This window comes from Salmo trutta, unplaced genomic scaffold (genome assembly GCF_901001165.1).
Source record: "Salmo trutta unplaced genomic scaffold, fSalTru1.1, whole genome shotgun sequence".
Taxonomy (NCBI): domain Eukaryota; kingdom Metazoa; phylum Chordata; class Actinopteri; order Salmoniformes; family Salmonidae; genus Salmo; species Salmo trutta.
In genome coordinates this window covers 251,948-279,757 of record NW_021822911.1, presented here as the reverse complement: position 1 = coordinate 279,757, position 27,810 = coordinate 251,948, and the positions used below count along the sequence as shown (strand labels likewise).

At 40.1% G+C, this 27,810-nt stretch overlaps 10 non-coding genes across 10 annotated transcripts; all 10 read left to right on the top strand.

Annotated features, from left to right (window-relative positions):
* Positions 1–12,269: 12,269 nt before the first annotated feature.
* trnav-uac (transfer RNA valine (anticodon UAC)) lies at positions 12,270–12,342 on the top strand. Its single transcript has one exon. It is a non-coding gene; the product is annotated as a tRNA-Val (tRNA).
* A 356-nt stretch (positions 12,343–12,698) lies between these two features.
* Positions 12,699–12,771, top strand: trnav-cac (transfer RNA valine (anticodon CAC)). Its single transcript has one exon. It is a non-coding gene; the product is annotated as a tRNA-Val (tRNA).
* A 348-nt stretch (positions 12,772–13,119) lies between these two features.
* Positions 13,120–13,192, top strand: trnav-aac (transfer RNA valine (anticodon AAC)). Its single transcript has one exon. It is a non-coding gene; the product is annotated as a tRNA-Val (tRNA).
* Positions 13,193–13,517: 325 nt separating this feature from the next.
* On the top strand, positions 13,518–13,590 carry trnaa-agc (transfer RNA alanine (anticodon AGC)). Its single transcript has one exon. It is a non-coding gene; the product is annotated as a tRNA-Ala (tRNA).
* Positions 13,591–16,567: 2,977 nt separating this feature from the next.
* trnav-aac (transfer RNA valine (anticodon AAC)) lies at positions 16,568–16,640 on the top strand. The gene has a single exon. It is a non-coding gene; the product is annotated as a tRNA-Val (tRNA).
* Positions 16,641–16,781: 141 nt separating this feature from the next.
* Positions 16,782–16,854, top strand: trnav-cac (transfer RNA valine (anticodon CAC)). The gene has a single exon. It is a non-coding gene; the product is annotated as a tRNA-Val (tRNA).
* Positions 16,855–17,625: 771 nt separating this feature from the next.
* On the top strand, positions 17,626–17,698 carry trnav-cac (transfer RNA valine (anticodon CAC)). The gene has a single exon. It is a non-coding gene; the product is annotated as a tRNA-Val (tRNA).
* Positions 17,699–18,029: 331 nt separating this feature from the next.
* Positions 18,030–18,102, top strand: trnav-aac (transfer RNA valine (anticodon AAC)). Its single transcript has one exon. It is a non-coding gene; the product is annotated as a tRNA-Val (tRNA).
* A 134-nt stretch (positions 18,103–18,236) lies between these two features.
* trnaf-aaa (transfer RNA phenylalanine (anticodon AAA)) lies at positions 18,237–18,309 on the top strand. Its single transcript has one exon. It is a non-coding gene; the product is annotated as a tRNA-Phe (tRNA).
* Positions 18,310–26,262: 7,953 nt separating this feature from the next.
* Positions 26,263–26,335, top strand: trnav-aac (transfer RNA valine (anticodon AAC)). Its single transcript has one exon. It is a non-coding gene; the product is annotated as a tRNA-Val (tRNA).
* The last annotated feature ends 1,475 nt before the right edge of the window (positions 26,336–27,810 follow it).

Below are 27,810 nucleotides of genomic sequence, written 5' to 3'. Positions count from 1 at the left end.
TTTTGGGGCTCCAGAGTGGACAGCACTAGAACATGATGTTGGGGCTCCAGAGTGGACAGCACTAGAACATTATGTTGGGGCTCCAGAGTGGACAGCACTAGAACATGATGTTGGGGCTCCAGAGTGGACAGCACTAGAACATGATGTTGGGGCTCCAGAGTGGACAGCACTAGAACATGATGTTGGGGCTCCCGAGTGGCACAGCGGTCTGCATCTCAGTGCTTGAGGCATCACTACAGACACCCTGGTTCAAATTCAGGCTGTATCAAAACCGGCCGTGATTGGGAGTCCCACAGGGCGGCGCACAACTGGCCCAGCGTCGTCAGTCATTGTAAATAAGAATTTGTTCTTAACTGACTTGCCTAGTTCAATAAAGGTTACGTTTAAATAAATTTTAAAAAATGGTGTTTCATGACAAACCATTTTTTACAAATCCGTCAAGGCACCAACTTTGAGAAGGGTTAAAAACAAAGGTTTCAAACCAATTCATGAATGTAATTAAATCTAGGTATGTCTTGCCTTTAATGTAATGGCATGAAAAAAAAATTGGCTGAATATTATACAATGACTTATCAACAGCTCTAACAATTTGCCTCCACAGGAAATCTACACTGGCAGTTATAGAATATACTATATATCCTAGAAACCTGGTTAAACTATCATTAAGACATCATGGATGAATTCTAGAATACACTATATAGCCTAGAAACCTGGTTAAACTATCATTATGACATCATGGATGAATTCTAGAATATACTATATAGCCTAGAAACCTGGTTAAACTATCATTATGACATCATGGATGGCCAGTCTTTGTATTCATAGTGTAGTGAATTCAGGGGGTAGACCTGAGCTGAACTCAAATCTGGGTCCAGTGACTGTCAAGCCAACACCTTATAACTGTTACACCAAGATGTCTGAACTTCTTGACGAGGTCGCTAGGTGTTGAGTTACGGTTTCTACAATAGCTTTCTCTATGAATTTCACAGTGGTTGCACTTCTCCTTCCCCCACCCCTCAGCTGTTTACCAAATCAAGTCTCTGGGCAGCCATTTTGTTGCTGTTTAAAAAACCCACACAACCCAGCAATCTGCAGTTCATACAATAACAAAGCTGTCATTCCACCACTAGTTTGGTTATAAGATGATTATGGGGTTGGAGAAATGTAACTACTCTCAAATTCATAGACAGACCTATGGATGCAAGGACTGACCATCCATGATATCAACATTATAGTTTTAACCATGTTGAGGCTATACAGTGTTGATTTACATTTCTTTACTCTAATGTTTAGAACCAAGCTTATTTGGGGTTGTGATGGGGAACAACAGTTGAACTAAGCTCATGAGACATGTGTTATATTCTTCAAGAATCAATGGCTATAAATTAATAATTTAAAAGTCACAATATGGATGTAGCTATTGCATATTTCCCCTTTAACACCAAACATCAGTTCAACAACTGCAGAGTTTGTGCCTCTGTATTTAAGACAGTACTTACTAGTGTTAATCAGGGAACGGTTTCTCAAAACCATCTTATTGCTAAGTTCACCGTTAGAACCATTGGACGCCTTAAGATGCTTTTGGGAAACCGGGACCAGATATCCAGTTTCCACCTCTATCGATGTAACAGTCATCTCCCCCTCTTCCTCTTTCACTCCATAAACTGCTCCTCCTCTCCTTTTACTGTAACATCCTCCTCCTCTTTCACTCTGAACGTGTCTTTTTCTTCTTTCACAGTAACGGCCTCACCCTCTACTTCTTGTTTTACTGTGATGTCCTCCTCCTCTTTCACTCTGAACGCGTCTTTTTCTTCTTTCACAGTACTGGCCTCACCCTCTACTTCTTGTTTTACTGTGATGTCCTCATCTTCTTTAGCAGGAGGAGAGTAGCTCAGTGACCGCATGGTCGGAGATGTTAGCTAACTAGGCTAATGCTAACTTAACCAGCCCGCTAGCTGAATAATAACAACAACACCGTAAACATGAAATTAAATCTGATAACTAACTAGACGACAGTAGTGGGTTTAAAACACAGTGTCTAATATACACTAACGCGTCTAAATAGCTTTATTGGTTCGGCTATTTTGTCTAGCAAGCTACCGAGGTGGCTGAATAACTGTTGCTACTGTTGAAAGAAGAGTTCCGTCCACTACATTATACGTCACACCAAAAGCATTGCGTTAAATTCCCAGACCGCCATCTGCTGACTGGAGTGGGTAACGCAGTTGAGTAAATGTTTATTTTGTCAGACAAAAAGTTAAAGGGTAGGAATAAGGGACATCGCTGGTCCTAAAATATTCATTAGACGGGCGGCACTAGGACCGGGGGAGGCTGCTGCTGCACTAGTGACTGTTAGACTTTCTTCAGAAATACTAGGAGAGGGGGGTACCCCTACACAGAACTGATCTGGATCTAAGATGGCGGACAGAAATACTAGGAGAGAGGGGTACCCCTACACAGAACTGAACTGGAACAAAGATGGCGGACAGAAATACTAGGAGAGAGGGGTACCCCTACACAGAACTGAACTGGATCAAAGATGGAGGACAGAAATACTAGGAGAGAGGGGTACCCCTACACAGAACTGAACTGGAACAAAGATGGCGGACAGAAATACTAGGAGAGAGGGGTACCCCTACACAGAACTGAACTGGATCAAAGATGGCGGACAGAAATACTAGGAGAGAGGGGTACCCCTACACAGAACTGATCTGGATCAAAGATGGAGGACAGAAATACTAGGAGAGAGGGGTACCCCTACACTGAACTGATCTGGATCAAAGATGGCGGACAGAAATACTAGGAGAGAGGGGTACCCCTACACAGAACTGATCTGGATCAAAGATGGTGGACAGAAATACTAGGAGAGAGGGGTACCCCTACACAGAACTGATCTGGATCAAAGATGGTGGACAGAAATACTAGGAGAGAGGAGTACCCCTACACAGAACTGATCTGGATCAAAGATGGCGGACAGAAATACTAGGAGAGAGGGGTACCCCTACACAGAACTGATCTGGATCAAAGATGGCGGACAGAAATACTAGGAGAGAGGGGTACCCCTACACAGAACTGGACTGGATCAAAGATGGTGGACAGAAATACTAGGAGAGAGGGGTACCTCTACACAGAACTGAACTGGATCAAAGATGGCGGACAGAAATACAAGGATGGAAGCAAATGTAATGGATTATAACGAATCATGCAGAAACATGTACAGTTGACAGTGTTGATGATCAGTTACTTGAGAAGGAGACCAAGTCAAGACGCTGGACCGGGTGGATTCAATTATCGTAAGGCAGCTTTATTAAGAGACAAAGATATTTGGCAAAACGTGCACGGACTCGTTCTTTTAGCTCTTATGGAACTAGCGGAAGCGAGCCCCTACACATAGTGTGCATCTATTTTATACAACATGATTGAAATATAATGACGTATGTTGAGTCTTGTAGATTCGTCCTCCTGACTGGTCGATGAGTGGAGTGACGATCTGGTCTCAGGTCGGTATCAACTCCCCATTGGTCCATGAGTGTGTTCTTTGTTCCGCTGACCCAGCCCTCTGGGATGGGTTTGTGTGTGTGTGTGTACTTTGTGCTGAGTCCTTGTCTGTGTATCTCTGTTGTCACAAGATGTTATTGCGAGACTGGACGTTGACCCCTGTGATCAGGTCATTTCCTGTTTTATCAGTGCTGTGTAAGGTCTAATTCGGCCAATCTGTTTCTGGGTGTGCGTGTATAGCTAGTATCAGTTCAACACAGAATGTGTCTTTTGTATCAGCAGATAAGTGTTGCGCAATAGACCAGCTTATCAAATATATTTATAACAAATCCCCCTCTTCACGTCTCCTAAGAGATGTGACAATTATATATATGAATAGGAAAACAAGGGCAAAATTTGCAAGAGGCAAATTTTGTGAGTCCCCCTCTTCACGTCTCACAAGAATATGTAAGTAGGTTCTGCTTCCTCAACAGTAAACCAAGGATCATTGCCCATAGCTGGATTCAGTGTCCTCCGGGGTCACTTCCATCAAAGGCATCATTCCAGTTGCCCATCTGCTCCGTTATCAATCTCTCCAGAATCCTGGAAATGAGACCTCTCGCACACGGGACCAAACAACAACCACACAACACAAACACACTCATACCGGTGAAAGCAGCCCATAATACAGTTCCTACAACACTTTTCCATTTCCCAAACATGGGCTGTGTTATCAGGAATGTACGTACAGCAATGAACCTAATCATTCTACCTACACCATCCTCCTTTGCCAATAACATATCGAGAGTCAGTCTATTTTACCAGGTCAAGAGGGGGGTGGCGGATAATTGGTCAGAGAACCTCTTTACTGCATCCCCGGTTTCATTCATGAATATATTTGATTCATAGCTTTGTATTCATCTGGAACTTCCCTGAGGATGCCAATAGCATCCATCTAGACAAAGCTACTCCCATCCTGGTCAAAACTCCTCCTGTACCTACTTTAGCCTCCTATAACTGGTCTCTTATCACTAATTTAAACTGGTTGGACCAATAACCCCAGGGCGCAAGTTCCTAACCACCCTTTGTGGTAATTTCTGTCGTATGCGTCCTTTGCTGGTACTAGCCCACCCTTCATCAGTTATAGGTGCTATGAGGTTACACATTTTCTCCTGTGCTTTCAAACCTAAGTCAGTCACATTAACGATTACCTTTCCAGCCATTAAAATCATCTTAATTCTCGGTGCCATTCTTGTATCTATTACACTGGTGCTCATCAGGAATCCAGGTGAACCGAGGTGTGTTGGCTGAGCACTTCAATCTGGCCAACCCCCATTCCTATACAGTTGTCTTCTTTCCCAGGAAATTGTTTAATGTTTACCTTAAATCCTACATCTTGATCTTCTTTGACTCCTTATTCTGTAAGTCACTCATCAGTGTATTATATAGTTTATCCTCTACTTTTTCTCAATGACAACGGTATCGTATGATTTGTACCAGAAGGTGGTGGATCTGAATGTATCAGTCAGATTAGACTATGATGCAGCTCAGAGTCTCTACTCTTCCCAAAAACCGCCAACCCTCTCCTGCCCTTAGTCTCTCTGCTAGGTACCACCCCATACTCACACCTCTAGGAGCACACACAGTGATGAACGGTCGGGATAGGAAATCTTCGTTAAGGAGGTAACCCCCGGACCCTATTGGTATCGGTTCTTCTCCTAACTCTGTGTGTGATCAACAGTGTTCATATGTGTACATACCTCCTTGCAGTGGGTAACGTGGACCCAAGTGACTCTCTCAGCTTTTCTAATGGCAAAGGCAGTGGTTTAACAGAACCTGGTATGGGCCTTCCCAACTGTGTTGCTTCCAGTTTTTTCTCCTCAGGGACTGGATCCACACCCAGTCTCCTGGTTGGATTGAGTGAATCACCTTCTCCTGTAATTCACCTGTTGGACACAAATTCTTGCACATACGGGTTTGGTTAACAAACAGTCTTCTCATGTGCTCTGCCAGTATATTTTTAATTTCTATGTCTACCTGTTCTGGTATCTCTAACTCTGGCATTCTATAGGCTCTACCTGATTAGCTAATCTGTCATTCATTCTTTAAAGAGATAGATCCCAGTAAACCAACTCTAGGGATAATATCTCAATTCGGAATAGTTCAATAAGTCCATTTCCAAATGTTGGAATGGAAATTCTACAAAAATGTTTTTTGTTCTAGTAGCATCCTATCCTGTTCTATCGCCTGCTCTACTATACTCCCCCTTTTTATACATGGCTCAAGCCCTGTATCAATTTTGCTGCATTTCTTAACAATGTCTTTTGTAAGGTTAGTAAATTATCCTTATGTCAGCCCTTCTCTTGTAGGATTGCCCCCTTTCATTTTCCACATGTCCAATTCTCCCTGGGGCATTCCTCCTTAGCTACCCTGTAACAATTCTCTATCAAGTGTCTTATCTTCTTTAAGATTTAACTACTTTCCTTTAAATTATCATATCTTTTCCTAGCGAATTTTACCAAACATAAACTTCAAATCAAAACTAAAATACATGCCTGCCAATGGAGCCGATAGTCTCTCCATGAATTAATATCCTAAATCTAAGTGAACCAAATCCTCTTCCTATCTACTCCTGCTGGCCCCCCTTCTTTCTTCCTGCTACTCCCCAACCCTCAAGGTTACAGCAGTGCAGGGGAGGATCTCTCTGTCTGCCCTTCTATCTGTCTCCAGCTTTTTCTCATAACAGAAAGTATCAAATCTGGGTTGTTTCCAAATATTGACAAAATGTCTCATTGTCTTCTTGGTTGCACTCCTGAACTTTAGAAAAATCAACCCGTCTAGATATTGCATATCTACTTAAATTTATCTCGATACCCTCAATAATCCTGGATCACCTAAAGATGTCATGTATCCCTGTCCTGTTGACATAAGTCTACCATTATTAAACTTATTCACAACAAAATATAGTAATACTAGTATATCAATTTCACAGCCTTGTTGTGTTAAATCTCTTACACTGAATTCAACAACAGCTGACTTCCTAAGGGAAAATAAACGTATCTAGATCATGTAAAAAATACCCCTGCTACTGGTCAAAATATTTTCAAATCACATAATCAGATCAAAATGTCTCATCTGATTTACTCCACCCAGAAAAAATATTTTACCCTTATTGTTCTAGGAAAATAGACTTAAGGAAGCCTACCCTTAGTCTAAGGCTTTACCCTTTTAGTCCTATCATTGGTTCAAATGATCAATTGTGTCTAAGAGCTTTAACTCCATCATTATTATCAGTTCTACAAATTCCCTTAAAATCAATATCACCAATGCCCTTAAATTCACCATCCAAATGGCTTTTTAATGTGGCTGATCAGACCACACAGGAAAAGTCACCAGAGGGGTTAAAAAGTCATACCACCCTTTCAGAACCGTGTTTCTTACTACATTTAACAAATTAAAGCTAAGAACTTTATCTACATTTGTATCCCAGGTTCCCAGAACATCCCTTATCAAAAGAATTTCGTGTGTTTATTAAAACTCAGAAAACAAAACTTCCAAAATGCCATGTGTGTATACCCCTTTAAGATATCCTGTCCCTAGGATTTTTCCAAAGACAGTTAAGCGCTCCTTTTTCCATAAAATAACCACTTGGTCAGCATTTCCTCATACTACACCGATTCAGAAACCCAAAAGTTAACTACAAACAAAACCTAAAAATACTTTATAATTCCATTATACTCCCCCCGGTCATTAGTTTTAAACTTACTTGAACATGCGCTACCCTTGGATACAATACTGTACTTCAAACCTATTAAACTCCCCTACTTTAACATACTACTTAACTAATTTAACCCAAGATTTCTTAAAACCTTAAACCCCTTCAGTTTGTCTGCAAACCGGCCCATTCTGTTTGCTAAGAATACCTTGCCATTATACACAACTGTGTTTAATGTGCACCGTCCCTGTAAAAATAAAATTAACTCCACCTGCAATTCACTTTACTAACTTAATATTTTTCCATGCAATGTTCAAATCCCCACCAGTGAGAGTTCCTAAGGATACTCCGGCAATGTTTATGAAAATAACAAACAGGGGAGCTGATATCCCTAGCCTCTCCCAGGGAGGGAAATAACCCGACCCTGGGCGTGGCGCCTTAGGTCGTGGAAACGGGAGCTGTGGTCCCATTTTCCCCAACTAAGGTTTCAGTGGTTGGAATTGAATTTTAGGGCGCGCAAATCGGCCCTGGTTTTAGTCAAAGTTCTGGAAGGGGTTGGGGCCGGAGTGCAGTGTGTAAGGTGGTGCCAAGGCGCGCCTGATTTGCCTTTGACCTGGACAGAGTGTGAAGTAACTTCCTTCACTTCGTACGGTCCAGTCCACCTGGGTTCTAGCCACTTTCTCTTGTGGACTTTGACCCTCACCCAGTCCCCAACTTTTACCTTCAGTGGTGGCGAGTCTCCCGACAGCCCCCCCTTCTTGGACCTTGCGGATCTGTGTGGAGAGAGCTGCAGACAGTTCCGTCAGTTTTCTCACATAGTCAGACATTCCAATTCTCAGCACATCAAGAGGGGGCATATGACCTCCCTCCCTTGGTGGGCCAGGCATGACTCTCCCCGTCATTATCTCATGGGGAGAGAGATGGGTCCCCGCCCCTGGCGAGGCCCTCATGGCCATCAGTGCCAGTGGTAGGGCTTCCACCCAGGTTAGCTTCGAACCTGCACATACCTTAGCAATCTTAGCCTTAAGAGTTTGATTTGCATGTTCCGCTAGGCCCTGAGATTGTGGCCTGTACACTGACCCGAATTTGTGCACAATTCCAAACCTTTCCTCCACCTGTCTCAGGTGTTTATTGCTGAAATGGGATCCGTTTTCGGAACGGATTTGTCTCGGAACCCCATACCTAGGGATGAGGTCTCTTTGCAGCCATTTGATGACTGATTTGGCATCTTCCCGTGCCGTTGGTATTGCCTCTACCCACCTAGAGAACCTGTCTACCATTACTAACAGGTACCTTTTTCCTCCCCCCACGTTATCTGCTCCCATGTCTGTGTAATCTATACTAATGTCTTGGAAACAGGCATTGGGTACTGGGTAAGCATATCTGGTTTTTTATATAGAAGCGCCCTTCTAGTCTCCTCTATAGCCCAAACTCCTATTCTCAATTCTGCTTCTGCCTTTTCTCTGTTCTTAGTCCCTTTTTTCTTAAACATATGCTTTCTGTTACCTTCTATCTCACCTTCTATTCCTTTCTGAACTGCCTCCTTCAAACCTTCCTCCATCACCATCAGCTGGCCTTTAGTGGGAGCTCCCCCGCTAAAATAGCCCGCCTGTGTCCATCTCAACTTCACTTCCTCCCACACTTTTCTTATTACTTTATATTGTTCCTCTCCTCCAGCTCTATCCTGTATTTTTTTGTTCCAAATTTTCGCTGAATTTAAGTTTGGTGGGCGGAATAGCTGCCATGTTATTATTTGTATAAATGTCCCTCTATCTTTGTATACTTAGCTCGTCGTTGGTCAAGACCAGCGATGTATTCACGGTGCTGGCTCAGACTTATCTCTGGTGCCCCACCCTCGTAAACAAAGTTTTTTGAAATATTAGGACTAATATTTTGAATAGGCTAAAACATTAACCCGGTCAATACCAACTCCCCGGTGATTACCCCAATTTGGTGTTCAATGTTATTTAGGTCCCCCGCAGTACTTGCAAATCAAATCCTCACTCAGTTCTATAGACAGACAGATCGCACACCCGGGCTGAAACCCAAACTATTGGTATAGTTTCGGACCTTCGGGGTACGTACAAACAAGCACACTCAAACAGGGCTGGAAACAAATTCCAGACGCACTGGAGGCGCACAAATCCCTCCCTAAACAAAGTCAAAACCGGAACTATTTCTAGATCTCCGGGACGAAACTAAACACGTTATTACAATGTACGGGACTTCCGACCAAAATCGGTTTATCTACCTACTTGCTACTTCAATTATTCCCTAAGCAAAGTCAAAACCGGAACCAGAATAAATTCCAGATCTCCGGGACGAAACTAAATAATTTTACAATGTACGGGGCTTCCGACCAAAATCGGTTTATCTACCTACTTGTTATTTCAATTATTCCCTAAGCAAAGTCAAAACCGGAACCAGAATAAATTCCAGATCTCCGGGACGAAACTAAATAATTTTACAATGTACGGGGCTTCCGACCAAAATCGGTTTATCTATCTACTTGCTATTTCATTATTCCCTAAGCAAAGTCAAAACCGGAACCAGAATAAATTCCAGATCTCCGGGACGAAACTAAATAATTTTTAACAGGATTAATGTTTTAGTTATATTTACTTTACTGAATCCGCTTGTTCTGAGTGTTCCCTTCTGGTCACCTATTCCAGTAGGCCTTCTCTAGTTAGCAGATGTATACTATCAATATTTCGCCACACATGCTTTTAATTTAGCATGGGCGACCGACACACAATCTCTCTGTTCACTCTATTCGCGATCTCTCTATTCCATTTTTATGTATCCGACTTTCTATTGATGTCCCTTATCCACACGCCACGGTGAATGGTCATAATCTCACGGTATACATTTGTAACAATCCCAGTTTCTACTGATGCTACTTGGTATCAAGCCTATTACCACAAATATCCTTGTACTCAGCCCTTACATTTCGTTATTACAATCCTATACAATATTAACAGTAATTCATACTCACGCCCGGTACTTCTGATCAAAATGTGGATATGACTATAATACAATATGCAGATTTTTGTTTTAACAGGCTCTGCTTACCTTTTATTAGTCGAGCTCGTTGATCAGTTTCCCGGGGCAAGTAGAATCACCGATGGCTCCTGCGGACAGGTCACCCGTCCTCACGAGATTGTCCTGGACTTGTCCCCTCTCACATCAACCATCTATGGACCGAATTCAGAAGTATGAAACCTTCCTCTGCTACCAAGTTTTGTTGATGATCAGTTACTTGAGAAGGAGACCAAGTCAAGACGCTGGACTGGGTGGATTCAATTATCGTAAAGGCAGCTTTATTAAGAGACAAAGATATTTGGCAAAACGTGCACGGACTCGTTCTTTTAGCTCTTATGGAACTAGCGGAAGCGAGCCCCTACACATAGTGTGCATCTATTTTATACAACATGATTGTAATGTAATGACGTATGTTGAGTCTTGTAGATTCGTCCTCCTGACTGGTCGATGAGTGGAGTGACGTTCTGGTCTCGGGTCGGTATCGACTCCCCATTGGTCCATGAGTGTGTTCTTTGTTCCGCTGACCCAGCCCTCTGGGATGGGTTTGTGTGTGTGTGTGTACTTTGTGCTGAGTCCTTGTCTGTGTATCTCTGTAGTCACAAGATATTATTGCGAGACTGGACGTTGACCCCTGTGATCAGGTCATTTCCTGTTTTATCAGTGCTGTGTAAGGTCTAATTCGGCCAATCTGTTTCTGGGTGTGCGTGTATAGCTAGTATCAGTTCAACACAGAATGTGTCTTTTGTATCAACAGATAAGTGTTGCGCAATAGACCAGCTTATCAAATATATTTATAACACACGCGAAAGGTGCTCGGTTTGAAACCGGGTGGAAACAGTGCTCTTTGACACCTGCAGTAGGTACTGTACTTTTAACAGAGAAAAGTTATTTTCATAAATTCTGTATTTTGGAAATTGGAATACTTGCCATGAATATCTGTAAAATTCGGTTTACTCCTTGCAGATAATTGTAGCAGCAGTTTCTGTAGTGTAGTGGTTATCACGTTTGCTTCACACGCGAAAGGCCCCTGGTTCGAAACCGGGCGGAAACAACGCTCATTGACACGTTCAAGAAGTACTATAGCGGTAACAGAGAATTTCATTAATGCCTTATTTTGGAAATTCGAATACGTGCCATGAATATCTGTAAAATTCGGTTTACTCCTTGCAGATAATTGTAGCAGCAGTTTCTGTAGTGTAGTGGTTATCACGTTTGCTTAACACGCGAAAGGTCCTCGGTTCGAAACCGGGTGGAAACAGTGCTCTTTGACACGTCCAGTAAGGTACTGTACTTTTAACAGAGAAAAGTTATTTTCATAAATTCTGTATTTTGGAAATTCCAATACGTGCCATGAATATCAGTAAAATTCGGTTTCCTCCTCGTAGCTAAATATAGCAGCAGTTTCTGTAGTGTAGTGGTTATCACGTTCGCTTAACACTTGAAAAGTCCTCGGTTCGAAACCGGGTGGAAACGGTGCTCTTTGAGACGTGCAGTAGGCACTATACTTTTAACAGAGAATAGTTATTTTCATAAATTCTGTATTTTGGAAATTCGAATACGTGCCATGAATATCTGTAAAATTCGGTTTACTCCTTGTAGCAAACTGTAGCAGCAGTTTCTGTAGTGTAGTGGTTATGACGTTTGCTTAACACGCTAAAGGTCCTCGGTTCGAAACCGGGTTGGAACAGTGCTCTTTGACACGTGCAGTAGGCACTATACTTTTAACAGAGAATAGTTATTTTCATAAATTCTGTATTTTGGAAATTCGAATACGTGCCATGAATATCTGTAAAATTCGGTTTACTCCTTGTAGATAAATTTAGCAGCAGTTTCTGTAGTGTAGTGGTTATCACGTTTGCTTCACACGCGAAAGGTCCCTGGTTCGAAACCGGGTGGAAACAACGCTCATTGACACATTCAAGAAGTACTATAGCGGTAACAGAGAATTTCATCGATGCCTTATTTTGGAAATTCGAATACGTGCCATGAATATCTGTAAAATTCGGTTTACTCCTTGTAGAAAAATCAATCAGCAGTTTCTGTAGTGTAGTGGTTATCACGTTCGCTTTACACGCGAAAGGTCCTTGGTTTGAAACCGAGCAGAAACAGTGCTCTTTGACACATGCAGTAGGTACTGTACTTTAAACAGAGAATAATTATTTTCATAAATGCCTTATTTTGGAAATTCGAATACGTGCCATGAATATCTGTAAAATTCGGTTTACTTCTTGCAGAAAAATCAAGCAGCAGTTACTGTAGTCTAGTGGTTATCACGTTCGCTTTACACGCGAAATGTCCTCGGTTCGAAAAACGGGTGGAAACAGTGCTCTTTAACACTTGCAGTAGGTACTATACTTTTAACAGAGAATAATTATTTTCATAAATACCTAACTTTGGAAATTTGAACACATGCCATGAATATCAGTAAAATTCGGTTTACTGCTTGCAGACAATTGTAGCAGCAGTTTCTATAGTGTAGTGGTTATCACGTTTGCTTCACACGCGAAAGGTCCCTGGTTCGAAACCGGGTGGAAACAACGCTCATTGACAAATTCAAGAAGTACTATAGCGGTTACAGAGAATTTCATTGATGCTTTATTTTGGAAATTCGAATACGTGCCATGAATATCTGTAAAATTCGGTTTCCTCCTCGTAGCTAAATGTAGCAGCAGTTTCTGTAGTGAAATGGTTATCACGTTCGCTTAACACGCGAAAAGTCCTCGGTTCGAAACCGGGCGGAAACAGTGCTCTTTGACACGTGCAGTAGGCACTATACTTTTAACAGAGAATAGTTATTTTCATAAATTCTGTATTTTGGAAATTCGAATACGTGCCATGAATATCGGTAAAATTCGGTTTACTCCTTGCAGGTAATTGTAGAAGCAGTTTCTGTAGTGTGGTGGTTATCACGTTCGCTTAACACGCGAAAGGTCCCTGGATCAAAACCAGGCGGAAACAATGCTCATTGACAAATTCAAGAAGTACCGTAATGGTAACAGAGAATTTCATTAGTGCCTTATTTTGGAAATTCGAATACCTGCCATGAATATCTTTAGAATTCGGTTTACTCCTTGCAGCTAATTGTAGTACTAGTTTCTGTGGTGTAGTGGTTATCACGTTTGCTTCACATGCGAAAGGTTCGAAACCAGGCGGAAACAACGCTCATTGACACATTCAATTAGTACCACAGAGAATTTCATTAATGCCTTATTTTGGAAATTCGAATAGGTGCCATGAATATCTGTAAAATTCAGTTTACTCCTTGCAGAAAAATCAAGCAGCAGTTTCTGTAGTATAGTGGTTATCACGTTCGCTTAGCATGCGAAAGGTCCTCGGTTCAAAACCGGGCGGTAACAGTGAATTTCTTTAAAATTCGGTTTACTCCTTGCAGCTAATTGTAGCAGTAGTTTCTTTGGTGTAGTGTTTATCACGTTCGCTTCTCACACGAAAGGTCCCTGGTTCGAAACCAGCAGAAACAATGCTCATTGACACATTCAAGAAGTATCATAGTGGTAACAGAGAAATTCATTAATGACTTATTTTGGAAATTCGAATACGTGCCATGAATATCTGTAAATTTCGGTTTCCTCCTTGTAGCAAAATGTAAAAGCAGTTTCTGTATTGTAGTAATTATCACGTTTGCTTCACACGCGAAAGGTCCCTGGTTTGAAACCAGGCGGAAACAACGCTCATTGACAAATTCAAGAAGTACCGTAGTGGTAACAGAGAATTTCATAAGTTCCTTATTTTGGAAATTCGAATACCTGCCATGAATATCTTTAAAATTCGGTTTACTCCTTGTAGCTAATTGTAGCAGCAGTTTCTGTAGTCTAGTGGTTATCACGTTCGCTTTACATGCGAAATGTCCTCGGTTCGAAACCGGGTGGAAACAGTGCTCTTTGACATGTGCAGTAGGTACTATACTTTTAACAGAGAATAGTTATTTTCATAAATACCTAATTTTGGAAATTTGAACGCGTGCCATGAATATCTGTAAAATTCGGTTTACTCCTTGTAGCAAAATGTAACAGCAGTTTCTGTAGTGTAGAAATTATCACGTTTGCTTCACACGCGAAAGGTCCCTGGTTCGAAACCAGGCGGAAACAACGCTCATTGACAATTTCAAGAAGTACCGTAGTGGTAACAGAGAATTTCAATGGTGCCTTATTTTGGGAATTCGAATTCCTGCCATGAATATCTTTAAAATTCGGTTTACTCCTTGTAGCTAATTGTAGCAGCAGTTTCTGTAATGTAGTGGTTATCACGTTAGCTTCACACGCGAAAGGTCCCTGGTTCGAAACCGTGTGGAAACAACGCTCATTGACACATTGAAGAAGTACTATTGCGGTAACAGAGAATTTCATTACTGCTGTATTTTGGAAATTCGAATTCGTGCCATGAATATCTGTAAAATTCGGTTTACTCCTTGCAGAAAAATCAAGCAGCAGTTTCTGTAGTGTAGTGGTTATCACGTTCGCTTTACATGCGAAAGGTCCTCGGTTTGAAATCGGGTGGAAACAGTGCTATTTGACACGTGCAGTAGGTACTGTACTTTTAACAGAGAATAGTTATTTTCATAAATGCCTAATTTTGGAAATTTGAACGCGTGCCATGAATATCTGTAAAATTCGGTTTACTCCTTGCAGATAATTGTAGCAGCAGTTTCTGTAGTGTAGTGGTTATCACGTTTGCTTCACACGTGAAAAGTCCCTGGTTCGAAACCCGGCGGAAACAACGCTAATTGAAACATTCAAGAAGTATCATAGTGATAACAGAGAAATTCATTAATGACTTATTTTGGAAATACGAATACGTGCTATGAATATCGGTAAAATTTGGTTTACTCCTTGCAGCTAATTGTAGCAGCAGTTTCTGTAGTCTAGTGGTTATCACGTTTGCTTAACACGCAAAGGTCCTCGGTTCGAAACCGGGTGGAAACAGTGCTCTTTGACATGTGCAGTAGGTACTGTACTTTTAACAGAGGTAAGTTATTTTCATATATTCTGTATTTTGGAAATTCGAATACGTGCCATGAATATCTGTAAAATTCGGTTTACTCATTGCAGATAACTGTAGCAGCAGTTTCTGTAGTGTAGTGGTTATCATGTTTGCTTCACACGCGAAAGGTCCCTGGTTCGAAACCGTGCGGAAACAACGCTCATTGACACATTCAAGAAGTACTATAACGGTAACAGAGAATTTCATTAATGCCTTATTTTGGAAATTCGAATACGTGCCATGAATATCTGTAAAATTCGGTTTACTCCTTGTAGCAAAATGTAACAGCAGTTTCTGTAGTGTAGTAATTATCACGTTTGCTTCACACTCGAAAGGTCCCTGGTTCGAAACCAGGCGGAAACAACGCTCATTGACCAATTCAAGAAGTACCGTAGTGGTAACAGAGAATTTCATTAGTGCCTTATTTTGGAAATTCGAATACCTGCCATGAATATCTTAAAAATTTGGTTTACTCCTTGTAGCTAACTGTAGCAGCAGTTTCTGTAGTCTAGTGGTTATCACGTCGAACCGAGGACCTTTCGAAACCGGGTGGAAACAGTGCTCTTTGACATGTGCAGTAGGTACTATACTTTTAACAGAGAATAGTTATTTTCATAAATACCTAATTTTGGAAATTTGAACGCGTGCCATGAATATCTGTAAAATTCGGTTTACTCCTTGTAGCAAAATATAACAGCAGTTTCTGTAGTGTAGAAATTATCACGTTTGCTTCACACGCGAAAGGTCCCTGGTTCGAAACCAGGCGGAAACAACGCGCATTGACAAATTCAAGAAGTACCTTAGTGGTAACAGAGAATTTCAATAGTGCCTTATTTCGGAAATTCGAATACCTGCCATGAATATCTTTAAAATTCGGTTTACTCCTTGTAGCTAATTGTAGCAGCAGTTTCTGTAGTCTAGTGGTTATCCCGTTCGTTTTACATGCGAAATGTCCTCGGTTCGAAAGTGGGTGGAAACAGTGCTCTTTAACACGTGCAGTAGGTACTATACTTTTAACCGAGAATAGTTATTTTCATAAATACCTCATTTTGGAAATTTGAACACGTGCCATGAATATCAGTAAAATTCGGTTTACTCCTTGCAGATCAGTGTTGCAGCAGTGTCTGTAGTGTAGTGGTTATCACTTTTGCTTAACACGCGAAAGGTCCTCGGTTCGAAACCGGGTGGAAACAGTGCTCTTTGACACGTCCAGTAAGGTACTGTACTTTTAACAGAGAAAAGTTATTTTCATAAATTCTGTATTTTGGAAGTTCGAATACGTGCCATGAATATCAGTAAAATTCGGTTTACTCCTTGTAGCTAAATGTAGCAGCAGTTTCTGTAGTGTAGTGGTAATCACGTTCGCTTAACACGCGAAAGGTCCTCGGTTCGAAACCGGGCGGAAACAGTGCTCTTTGACACGTGCAGTAGGCACTATACGTTTAACAGAGAATAGTTATTTTCATAAATTCTGTATTTTGGAAATTCGAAAACGTGCCGTGAATATCTGTAAAATTCGGTTTACTCCTTGTAGCTAAAAGTAGCAGCAGTTTCTGTAGTGTAGTGGTTATCACGTTCGCTTCACACGCGAAAGGTCCCTGGTTCGAAACCAGGTGGAAACAACGCTATTTTGACACGTTCAAGAAGTATCATAGTGATAACAGAGAAATTCATTAATGACTTATTTTGGAAATTCGAATACGTGCCATGAATATCGGTAAAATTCGGTTTACTCCTTGTAGCTAATTGTAGCAGCAGTTTCTGTAGTGTAGTGGTTATCACGTCGAACCGAGGATGCGAAAGGTCCTCAGTTCGAAACCGGGTGGAAACAGTGCTCTTTGACACGTGCAGTCGGTACTATACTTTTAACAGAGAATAGTTATTTTCATAAATTCTGTATTTTGGAAATTCGAATACGTGCCATGAATATCAGTAAAATTCGGTTTACTCCTTGCAGATAAGTGTTGCAGCAGTGTCTGTAGTGTAGTGGTTATCACTTTCGCTTAACACGCGAACGGTCCCTGGTTCGAAACCGGGTAGAAACAACGCTCATTGACAAATTCAAGAAGTACTGTAGCGGTAACAGAGAATTTCATTACTGCCTTATTTTTGAAATTCGAATACATGCCATGAATGTCTGTAAAATTCGGTTTACTCCTTGTTGAAAAATCAAGCAGCAGTTTCTGTAGTGTAGTGGTTATCACGTTTGCTTTACACGCGAAATGTCCTCGGTTCGGAACCGGGTGGAAACAGTGCTATTTGACACGTGCAGTAGGTACTGTACTTTTAACAGAGAATAGTTATTTTCATAAATGCCTAATTTTGGAAATTTGAACGCGTGCCATGAATATCTGTAAAATTCGTTTCACTCCTTGCAGATAATTGTAGCAGCAGTTTCTGTAGTGTAGTGGTTATCACATTCGCTTCACACGCGAAAGGTCCCTGGTTCGAAACCAGGCGGAAACAACGCTCATTAACACATTCAGTTAGTACCACAGAGAATTTCATGAATCCCTAATTTTGGAAATTCGAATACGTTCCATGAATATCTTTAAAATTCGGTTTACTCCTTGCAGCTAATTGTAGCAGTAGTTTCTGTGGTGTAGTGTTTATCACGTTCGCTTCACACACGAAAGGTCCCTGGTTCAAAACCAGCGGAAACAATGCTCATTGACACATTCAAAAAGTATCATAGTGGTAACAGAGAAATTCATTAATGCCTTATTTTGGAAATTCGAATATGTGCCATGAATATCAGTAAAATTCGGTTTACTCCTTGCAGATAAGTGTTGCAGCAGTGTCTGTAGTGTAGTGGTTATCACTTTCGCTTAACATGCGAAAGGTCCCTGGTTCGAAACCGGGTAGAAACAACGCTCATTGACAAATTCAAGAAGTACCGTAGCGGTAACAGAGAATTTCATTACTGCCCTATTTTTGAAATTCGAATACGTGCCATGAATATCGGTAAAATTCGGTTTACTCCTAGCAGCTAATTGTAGCAGCAGTTTCTGTAGTGTAGTGGTTATCACGTTCGCTTAAAATGCTAAAGGTCCTCGGTTCGAAACCGGGTGGAAACAGTGCTCTTTGACACGTGCAGTATGTACTGCACATTTAACAGAGAAAAGTTATTTTCATAAATTCTGTATTTTGGAATTTCGAATACGTGCCATGAATATCTGTAAAATTCGCTTTACTACTTGTAGCTAAATGTAGCAGCAGTTTCTGTAGTGTAGTTGTTATTGCGTTTGCTTCACATCCGAAAAGTCCTTGGTTCGAAACCGGGCGGAAACAACGCTCATTGACATTCAAGAAGTATCATAGTGGTAACAGAGAAATTCGTTAATGCCTTATTTTGGAAATTCGAATACGTGCCATGAATATCGGTAAAATTCGGTTTACTCCTTGCAGATAATTGTAGCAGCAGTTTCTGTAGTGTAGTGGTTATCATGTTTACTTCACACGCGAAAGGTCCCTGGTTCGAAACCAGGCGGAAACAATAATAATTGACACATTCAAGAAGTATCATAGTGATAACAGAGAATTTCATTAATGACTTATTTTGGAAATTCGAATACGTTCCATGAATATCGGTAAAATTCGGTTTACTTTTTGTAGCAAACTGTAGCAGCAGTTTCTGTAGTGTAGTGGTTATCAAGTTTGCTTCACACGCGAAAGGTCCCTGGTTCGAAACCAGGCGGAAACAACGCTCATTGACACAATGAAGAAGAACCATAGAGGTAACAGAGAATTTCATTAATCCCTTAATTCGGAAATTTGAACACGTGCCATGAATATCTTTAAAATTCGGTTTACTCCTTGCAGCTAATTGTGGCAGAAGTTTCTGTAGTGTAGTGGTTATCACATTCACTTCACACGCCCCTTTTTGGAGTTTCAGAAGTGGAAGAGAAGCAGGTGTCTGAGTGCTTGAGAGAGAATATCGTTGTTTTTGGAGGTCTATTTGCTTTATAAGTTTGAAAGTTTGTGAGTGACTGTAGTGAAGTTTCTGTGAAACTTTTTTGCTATTGTCCCCCATCAGCGTGAGCTGTTTGGGGGATATTGCTTAAAATAACCGGACGGACAACATGGCTTCGACATCAAGAATACAAACGACGACGAGAAAGGACAACAGTGAAATCAGAATGTTAAACGAAGAACTGAAAAAAAGAACATATGAGAAGGAACTGACGGTGAACGTGGAAATAAGTGGAGAAGGGAAAATAACAACGATGGAATTGCTGAGAGGAATAAAGGAAGTTTGCGGAGCAATACTGGGATGTCGAATGAAAGACGGAAATAAGTATGAAATAACAATGTCTCATGTAAATGGAAAAGAAAGACTAATAGACGGGCTAAAGATAAAGAACTGTCAAATCATGGCTAAAGAATTAGGGAACGATGAGCTGGTGGTGTCCTTTTTGAACTTGCCCGCATACATTACGGATGAGGAGATAGAAGAGAAACTAAAAGGCTGGAATGTGAAGGCGACCACGCCAATCAAGAGGAGGATGTGGCCAGGAACGGACATTGTAGATGGGACGAGATTTTGCAAGGTAAAGTTTACAGACAATGTGCAATCCTTGCCATATTCTACTAAATTTAACACTGTCGAGGGATTTGAATATTTTCGTGTAATCCACGACAATCAAGTGAAGGTATGTAGATTATGTATTCAGCCGGGGCACATACTAAAGGAATGTCCGGAATTCACATGCCACAAATGTAGTGAACAAGGGCATTATGCCAGAGAATGTCGGAACATAGGAAATGTGTGCAAAATGTGTGACAGACCCAAAGTTAGATGTAGCTGTAATAAGGGAGAAGATCACTTACTTTTGCAAACAATGGACCTCACGTCTGAGGAAGGGGAGGGGAGTGTGCCGATGGAGAGAGAGGATGAGAGTGACATGGAGAGTGTGACTCCAGAGACAATGGCAGATAAGCTTGAAGAGCCTGTAATGTCTTATGGCAAAGCACGAGACAGGGTTTTAGTCTCTGCTGCTGACAAGGTGGAACAGCAGCACATGATGGGTGAAATACATACACAGGTGGAGATGGTGCAAGGTGCTTCTCAGGTGCCTGAGCCAGCTTTAAGCCTGTGTGAGAATTACACCAAAGAGTGGGTTGGGTCCACTGAAGTCACGGGCACTGTTAAAGCGCACTTTTCAAAAGGCTTCACAGCCGCTCCCCCCAAAAATCCAAATAAAGAGACGGATGATGAAATAGATGGTGAAGATCTTCAGTTGTTTGTAAAAAATAAGAGGTCATTGTCGAAAACCAGGGAGATGATGGGATTTGGAAAAAAGAAAAAGTAGGATTTGAAAGGACTTGTTTGACTCTGATTATACTTCTGCAAACATTAATAATGATTACAGTCGCATCCCTAAACGGTAACAGTTTGAGAAACATGAGAAAATTTGAGCAGGTATTAGTGTCTGTTAAGGCAGACATGTTGTGTTTTCAAGAGACCAATTGGACAGAATCCAAAATGCAGGAGATTAAGAGTAAATGGTCTGATTTAATTTTTTGTAGTCATGGAGGAGATAAAACATGTGGTGTGGCTATTTTGATAAAAAATGATGTGGTGCAGAATGTAAAACAAATATATGCTGACAATGATGGTAGACTTATTGTAATTGAATTTGAAGTTCAAAATGTAGTTTTTCGTTTAATTAATGTTTATGCTTCAAATATTGAATCTGAAAGGAGAGAAATGTTTCACAAATTAAAAACACTGTGCTCAGAAAACTGTATACTGATAGGAGATTTTAATGTGAGGTGTAGTAGAATGGATGCCTCTAGTTGTGCTAAATTCAGATATGACTCTTCTAGAAATGCATTATGGAAACTTATGAATGAGGAGAATCTAGTAGATATATGGAGGGCTGAAAATCCAAACAGAAGAGTATTCTCTAGAAGGCAGGTGGTTCTAAAGGAATTAAAACAAAGCAGAATTGATTTATGTCTAGCAAAACAAGAATTGGTGCAGAATGTTAAGAAGGTGTCATATACCTTTACAGCATATAGTGATCATGCAGTAATGTCATTTGAAATGGGTTTTGGTGTGGAGAGGAGAGGAGAGGGGGAGGTGTATGGTGTTTAAATGCCAGTCTGTTAAAGGAGGAAGGATATAGAAATGAAATTGTTGAATGTATTAATGATGAAATGTCTAATGTACTGTTAAAAGAGAATGTGTGTTTATGGTGGGAGGAAGTGAAAGTAAAAGTAAAAAATAGGAGTATTAGGTACGCAAAAAATCATAACCGGTTAGATAAGCAGAAAGAAATAATGCTTAGGAATAGGATGTTGCATGAACTTGAAAAGGCTGATACGGATCCAGACTATGATGTTGTGAATTATTTGAAAATCCATGCAGAGCTGGGTAGTTATGAAAAAAAGAAATGTTTGGGTGCTATTGTTAGGAGCAGGGCACAGTACGCTTTGGAGGGAGAGAAATGTACATCCTTTTTTTTGGGTCTGGAAAAAAGAAAACAAACTAAGAGTTACATTGTAGAGTTGGAAGATGAAAGAGGTGTAAAGGTAAACGATTTTGTTGGGATCTTGGAGACAGTTGAAAACTTTTACAGAAATCTTTACAAAAAGAATGATGTAGATAAAGTGTGTGTTGTAAAAGTGTTGGATACAATTAGTGCCAAAGTATCGCAGGCAGAGAGAATGATGTGTGATGAAGAGATTTCGATTATGGAAATCAAGGAAGCAATTGTTAGCACGCAAGGTAATAAAAGTCCGGGTTTGGACGGTTTAACAAATGAGTTCTATAAAGTCTTTGTAGATATTTTGGCACCCATTTTAGTGAGGGTGTTTCATTATATGGAAGAGAATAAGGAAATCCCTGAGTCTATGTCAACTGGAATGTTAACGATCTTATTCAAAAATAGGGGCAGTAGATTAAAGTTAGAAAATTATAGGCCTATTAGCCTTCTAAATTCGGACTATAAGATACTGACTAAAGTGTTAGCGAATAGGATGAAAAAGGTGATTGGGAGTATTATTGAATCAACACAAGCCTACGGCATACCTGGAAGAGATATTGCAGATGTAATTTGTACAATTAGGGATGTTGTTAATCAAATGAAAAATGAAGGTGGTATAGTTTTAAGTTTGGATTTTAACAAAGCTTTTGATAGAGTGGAGCACAGCTTTTTATTACAAACTATGGAGAGGTTTGGGTTTGGGCCAAAGTTTGTATCTTGGATCAACCTGTTGTATAGTGGGGCTAAAAGTTGTGTGAAATGTAACGGAGTGTTAACAGATACTTTTCCTGTGGAGAGGTCAGTAAGGCAGGGTTGTCCTTTGTCAGCTCTGCTGTACAGTGTTTCTACAGAACCGTTAGCTACATTGATAAATAGTAATAAAGAAGTAAGGGGTATTGGAATCCCAGGTGGTGGTGTCAGTGTTGTACATCAGTATGCTGATGACACTACTTGTACTGTGAAGGACATAGAAAGTATTGGAAGCATTATGGAAATCATAGATATATATGGCAAGGCATCGGGTGCTAAAGTTAATATAGAGAAGACTGAAATAATGTTTGTTGGGGATATCAATGTAAAAGGGTGTGAGATTCCATTCAAGAGCGCAAAGGATTTTATTAAAGTGCTGGGAGTAAACATTGGTGTAAAGGAGAAAGAGGCAAAATATATAACTTGGACTGGGATCCTTAATAAAGTCAAGCTAACGTTGAATTTCTGGAAAAATAGAAAACTTAAGTTAGAAGGGAAAGTAATTGTTGCAAATGCTTTGGTATTATCCAAATTTGTGTATGTTTTGGGAGTCCTGGACATGCCGGAGTGGGTCCTAAATGAATTGAATAATGTGGTGTCAAATTTTATATGGGATGGTAAAGGAGTGAGAATAGCTCAGAAAACATTGATTGCTGACTATGTGGATGGAGGTTTAAAACTTGTAGATTTAGATGTCAAAAGAAAAGCTATTAGGATAAAAACAGTAAAGAAATATTTGTATGACAGTGAAGATTATGGCTGGAAACACTTCTTTAAAGTCTACTTAGAGGAGAGTGGTGGTTGTGAGGATAATGGTTTATTGATGGGGCTTAAAAGGGCAATGTTTGAAAAGGTACCAGATTTTTATAAAGAGGTGCTAAATGCATGGGCAGAGTTGTTGCCTAATGTATATTATGAATGTGGACATATTGACCTGATTATGAATCAACCTATATTTCTGAATGAGAAAATCAAGAACAAAGAAAAAGTTTTGTATAATAAAGTATTTATGAGTGCAGGTCTACGGCAAATAAAAGATTATACATATGAGGTAATTCCAGGGTTTTTACCTGGGGAAGCTATTTTTGACATAATCAATGAATGGGATGAAGAGGTGGGAAGGGGAACAGTGAATAATATGTATAACAAGATAAAGAATAGTATACCAAGAGAATGGGTTGATTTAATAAATAGTGAAGTTGAAAGAGAAGATTTATTTGTATTTCCTAATTTGTTCATTGGTAGCAGTAAGAAGAAAGTACATTTATCTAGTATACCAGTGAAAAGATTGTATAGAATAATGGTAGGAAAAGTGTGTAGAAGGCCGGCTGCTGATAAATTTTGGAAAGTAGTTTTTCCGGAATTAGATGAAAAAAAGATATGGGAAAATTTAAATGTAAAATATAATAGTAAGGAGTGTGAAAATAATGATTTCAAATTAAGACATAATAGAATATTTACAAAGGTGGTGTTAAAGCAAATTAATGGTGAGATAGAAAGGGAATGCGATGTATGTGGACGTTTCCCGGAAACTCTAATGCATTTGTTTATAGAATGTGAGGATTTAAAATATTTTTTTTGTAAAGTTAAGGAAATGTTATGTAGAAACTGGGGGGGAGATTTCGTGAAAAAGTATGCGTGGGAGGAACTTTTGTTATTTGGAGTGTCTGGTAAATGTGAGGGTGTTAATGTGTGTTTGTTGAATATGGTTTTGAGTTTTGTGAGGTATGCTATTTTTTGTAGGAGGAATTATGTTTCTTTTGACAGAAAGAGGGTTCAGGTGTGGAGTATCTTTATAGCACTGTTCAGTAAACACATAGATATGTTGTTTAATTATGGGATGGAACATTTTGATGAATCTTTTGTTGAAGGGAGTGGGTTAATTTCACGAGAGGAGAGTGGAGGTATCACTTATAATTTTTGAAAGCACTGTTTTGATATTTACTTTATTTTTCATTGGGTCCCTTGAATTTGATAGGGGGTGAATTGTTCACCAGCTTCTGTTAGTCTAGTGTCTTCTGTATTGTTCTCTGTGGATTGTACTGTAAACAGTAGATTGTACTGTAAATATTGTAAACAAACATTTTTGATAATAAAAAAAAAAAAAAATCACGTTCGCTTAACACGCGAAAGGTCCTCGGTTCGAAACCGGGCGGAAACAGTGCTCTTTGACACGTGCAGTAGGCACTGTACTTTTAACAGAGAATAGTTATTTTCATAAATACCTTATTTTGGAAATTCGAACGCGTGCCATGAATATCTTTAAAATTTGGTTTACTCCTTACAGGTAATTGTACCAGCAGTTTCTGTACTGTAGTGGTTATCACATTAGCTTTACACGCGAAAGGTCCTCGGTTTGAAACCGGGCAGAAACAGTGCTCTTTGACACATGCAGTAGGTACTGTACTTTTAACAGATAATAGTTATTTTCATAAATACCTTATTTTGGAAATTCGAATACGTGCCATGAATATCTGTAAAATTCGGTTTACTCCTTGTAGCAAACTGTAGCAGCAGTTTCTGTAGTGTAGTGGTTATCACGTTTGCTTTACACAAGAAAGGTCCTCGGTTCGAAACCGGGTGGAAACAGTGTCTATTTGACATGTGCAGTAGGTACTGTACTTTTAACAGAGAATAGTTATTTTCATAAATTCTGTATTTTGGAAATTCGAATACGTGCCATGAATATCTGTAAAATTCGGTTTACTCATTGCAGATAATTGTAGCAGCAGTTTCTGTAGTGTAGTGGTTATCAGGTTTGCTTCACATGCGAAAGGTCCCTGTTTCGAAACCGGGCGGAAACAACGCTCATTGACACATTCAAGAAGTACTGTAGCGGTAACAGAGAATTTCATTAATGCCTTATTTTGGAAATTCGAATACGTACCATGAATATCAGTAAAATTCGGTTTACTCCTTGTAGCTAAATGTAGCAGCAGTTTCTGTAGTGTAGTGGTTATCACGTTCGCTTAACACGCAAAAGGTCCTCGGATCGAAACCGGGCGGAAACAGTTCTCTTTAACACGTGCAGTAGGTACTTTACTTTAAACAGAGAATAGTTATTTTCATAAATACCTAATTTTGGAAATTTGAACACGTGCCATGAATATCAGTGAAATTCGGTTTACTCCTTGCAGCTAATTGTAGTACTAGTTTCTGTGGTGTAGTGGTTATCACGTTTGCTTCACACGCGAAAGGTCCCTGGTTCGAAACCGGGTGAAAACAACGCTCATTGACACATTCAAGAAGTACTATAGCGGTAACAGAGAATTTCATTAATGCCTCATTTTGGAAATTCGAATACGTGCCATGAATATCTGTAAAATTCGGTTTACTCCTTGCAGCAAAATGTAGCAGCAGTTTCTGTAGTGTAGTGGTTATCACGTTTGCTTAACACGCGAAAGGTCCTCGGTTCGAAACCGGGTGGAAACAGTGCTCTTTGACACGTCCAGTAAGGTACTGTACTTTTAACAGAGAAAAGTTATTTTCATAAATTCTGTATTTTGGAAATTCGAATACGTGCCATGAATATCAGTAAAATTCGGTTTACTCCTTGCAGCCAATTGTAGCAGCAGTTTCTGTAGTCTAGTGGTTATCACGTCGAACCGAGGATGCGAAAGGTCCTCGGATCAAAACCGGGTGGAAACAGTGCTCTTTGACACGTGCAGTAGGTACTGTACTTTTAACAGAGAATAGTTATTTTCATAAATTCTGTATTTTGGAAATTCGAATACGTGCCATGAATATCTGTAAAATTCGGTTTACTCCTTGTAGCAAACTGTAGCAGCAGTTTCTGTAGTGTAGTGGTTATCACGTTTGCTTAACATGCGAAAGGTCCTCGGTTCGAAACCGGGCGGAAACAGTGCTCTTTGACACGTGCAGTAGGCACTGTACTTTTAACAGAGAATAGTTATTTTCATAAATACCTTATTTTGGAAATTCGAACGCGTGCCATGAATATCTTTAAAATTCGGTTTACTCCTTGCAGCTAATTGTACCAGCAGTTTCTGTACTGTAGTGGTTATCACGTTTGCTTTACACGCGAAAGGTCCTCGGTTTGAAACCGGGCAGAAACAGTGCTCTTTGACACATGCAGTAGGTACTGTACTTTAAACAGAGAATAGTTATTTTCATAAATGCCTTATTTTGGAAATTCGAATACGTGCCACGAATATCTGTAAAAATTCGGTTTACTCCTTGCAGAAAAATCAAGCAGCAGTTTCTGTAGTCTAGTGGTTATCACGTTCGCTTTACACAAGAAAGGTCCTCGGTTCGAAACCGGGTGGAAACAGTGTCTATTTGACATGTGCAGTAGGTGCTGTACTTTTAACAGAGAATAGTTATTTTCATAAATTCTGTATTTTGGAAATTTGAATACGTGCCATGAATATCTGTAAAATTCGGTTTACTCCTTGTAGCTAAATGTAGCAGCAGTTTCTGTAGTGTAGTGGTTATCACGTTCGCTTAACACGCAAAAGGTCCTCGGATCGAAACCGGGCGGAAACAGTTCTCTTTAACACGTGCAGTAGGTACTTTACTTTAAACAGAGAATAGTTATTTTCATAAATACCTAATTTTGGAAATTTGAACACGTGCCATGAATATCAGTGAAATTCGGTTTACTCCTTGCAGCTAATTGTAGTACTAGTTTCTGTGGTGTAGTGGTTATCACGTTTGCTTCACACGCGAAAGTTCCCTGGTTCGAAACCGGGCGAAAACAACGCTCATTGACACATTCAAGAAGTACTATAGCGGTAACAGAGAATTTCATTAATGCCTCATTTTGGAAATTCGAATACGTGCCATGAATATCTGTAAAATTCGGTTTACTCCTTGCAGCGAAATGTAGCAGCAGTTTCTGTAGTGTAGTGGTTATCACGTTTGCTTAACACGCGAAAGGTCCTCGGTTCGAAACCGGGTGGAAACAGTGCTTTTTGACACGTCCAGTAAGGTACTGTACTTTTAACAGAGAAAAGTTATTTTCATAAATTCTGTATTTTGGAAATTCGAATACGTGCCATGAATATCAGTAAAATTCGGTTTCCTCCTCGTAGCAAAATGTAGCAGCAGTTTCTGTAGTGTAGTGGTTATCACGTTTGCTTCACACGCGAAAGGTCCCTGTTTTGAAACCAGGCGGAAACAACGCTCATTGACAAATTCAAGAAGTACCGTAGTGGTAACAGAGAATTTCATTAGTGCCTTATTTTGGAAATATGAATATCTTTAAAATTCGATTAACTCCTTGCAGCTAATTGTAGCAGCAGTTTCTGTAGTCTAGTGGTTATCACATTCGCTTTACACGCGAAAGATCCTTGGTTTGAAACCGGAAAGAAACAG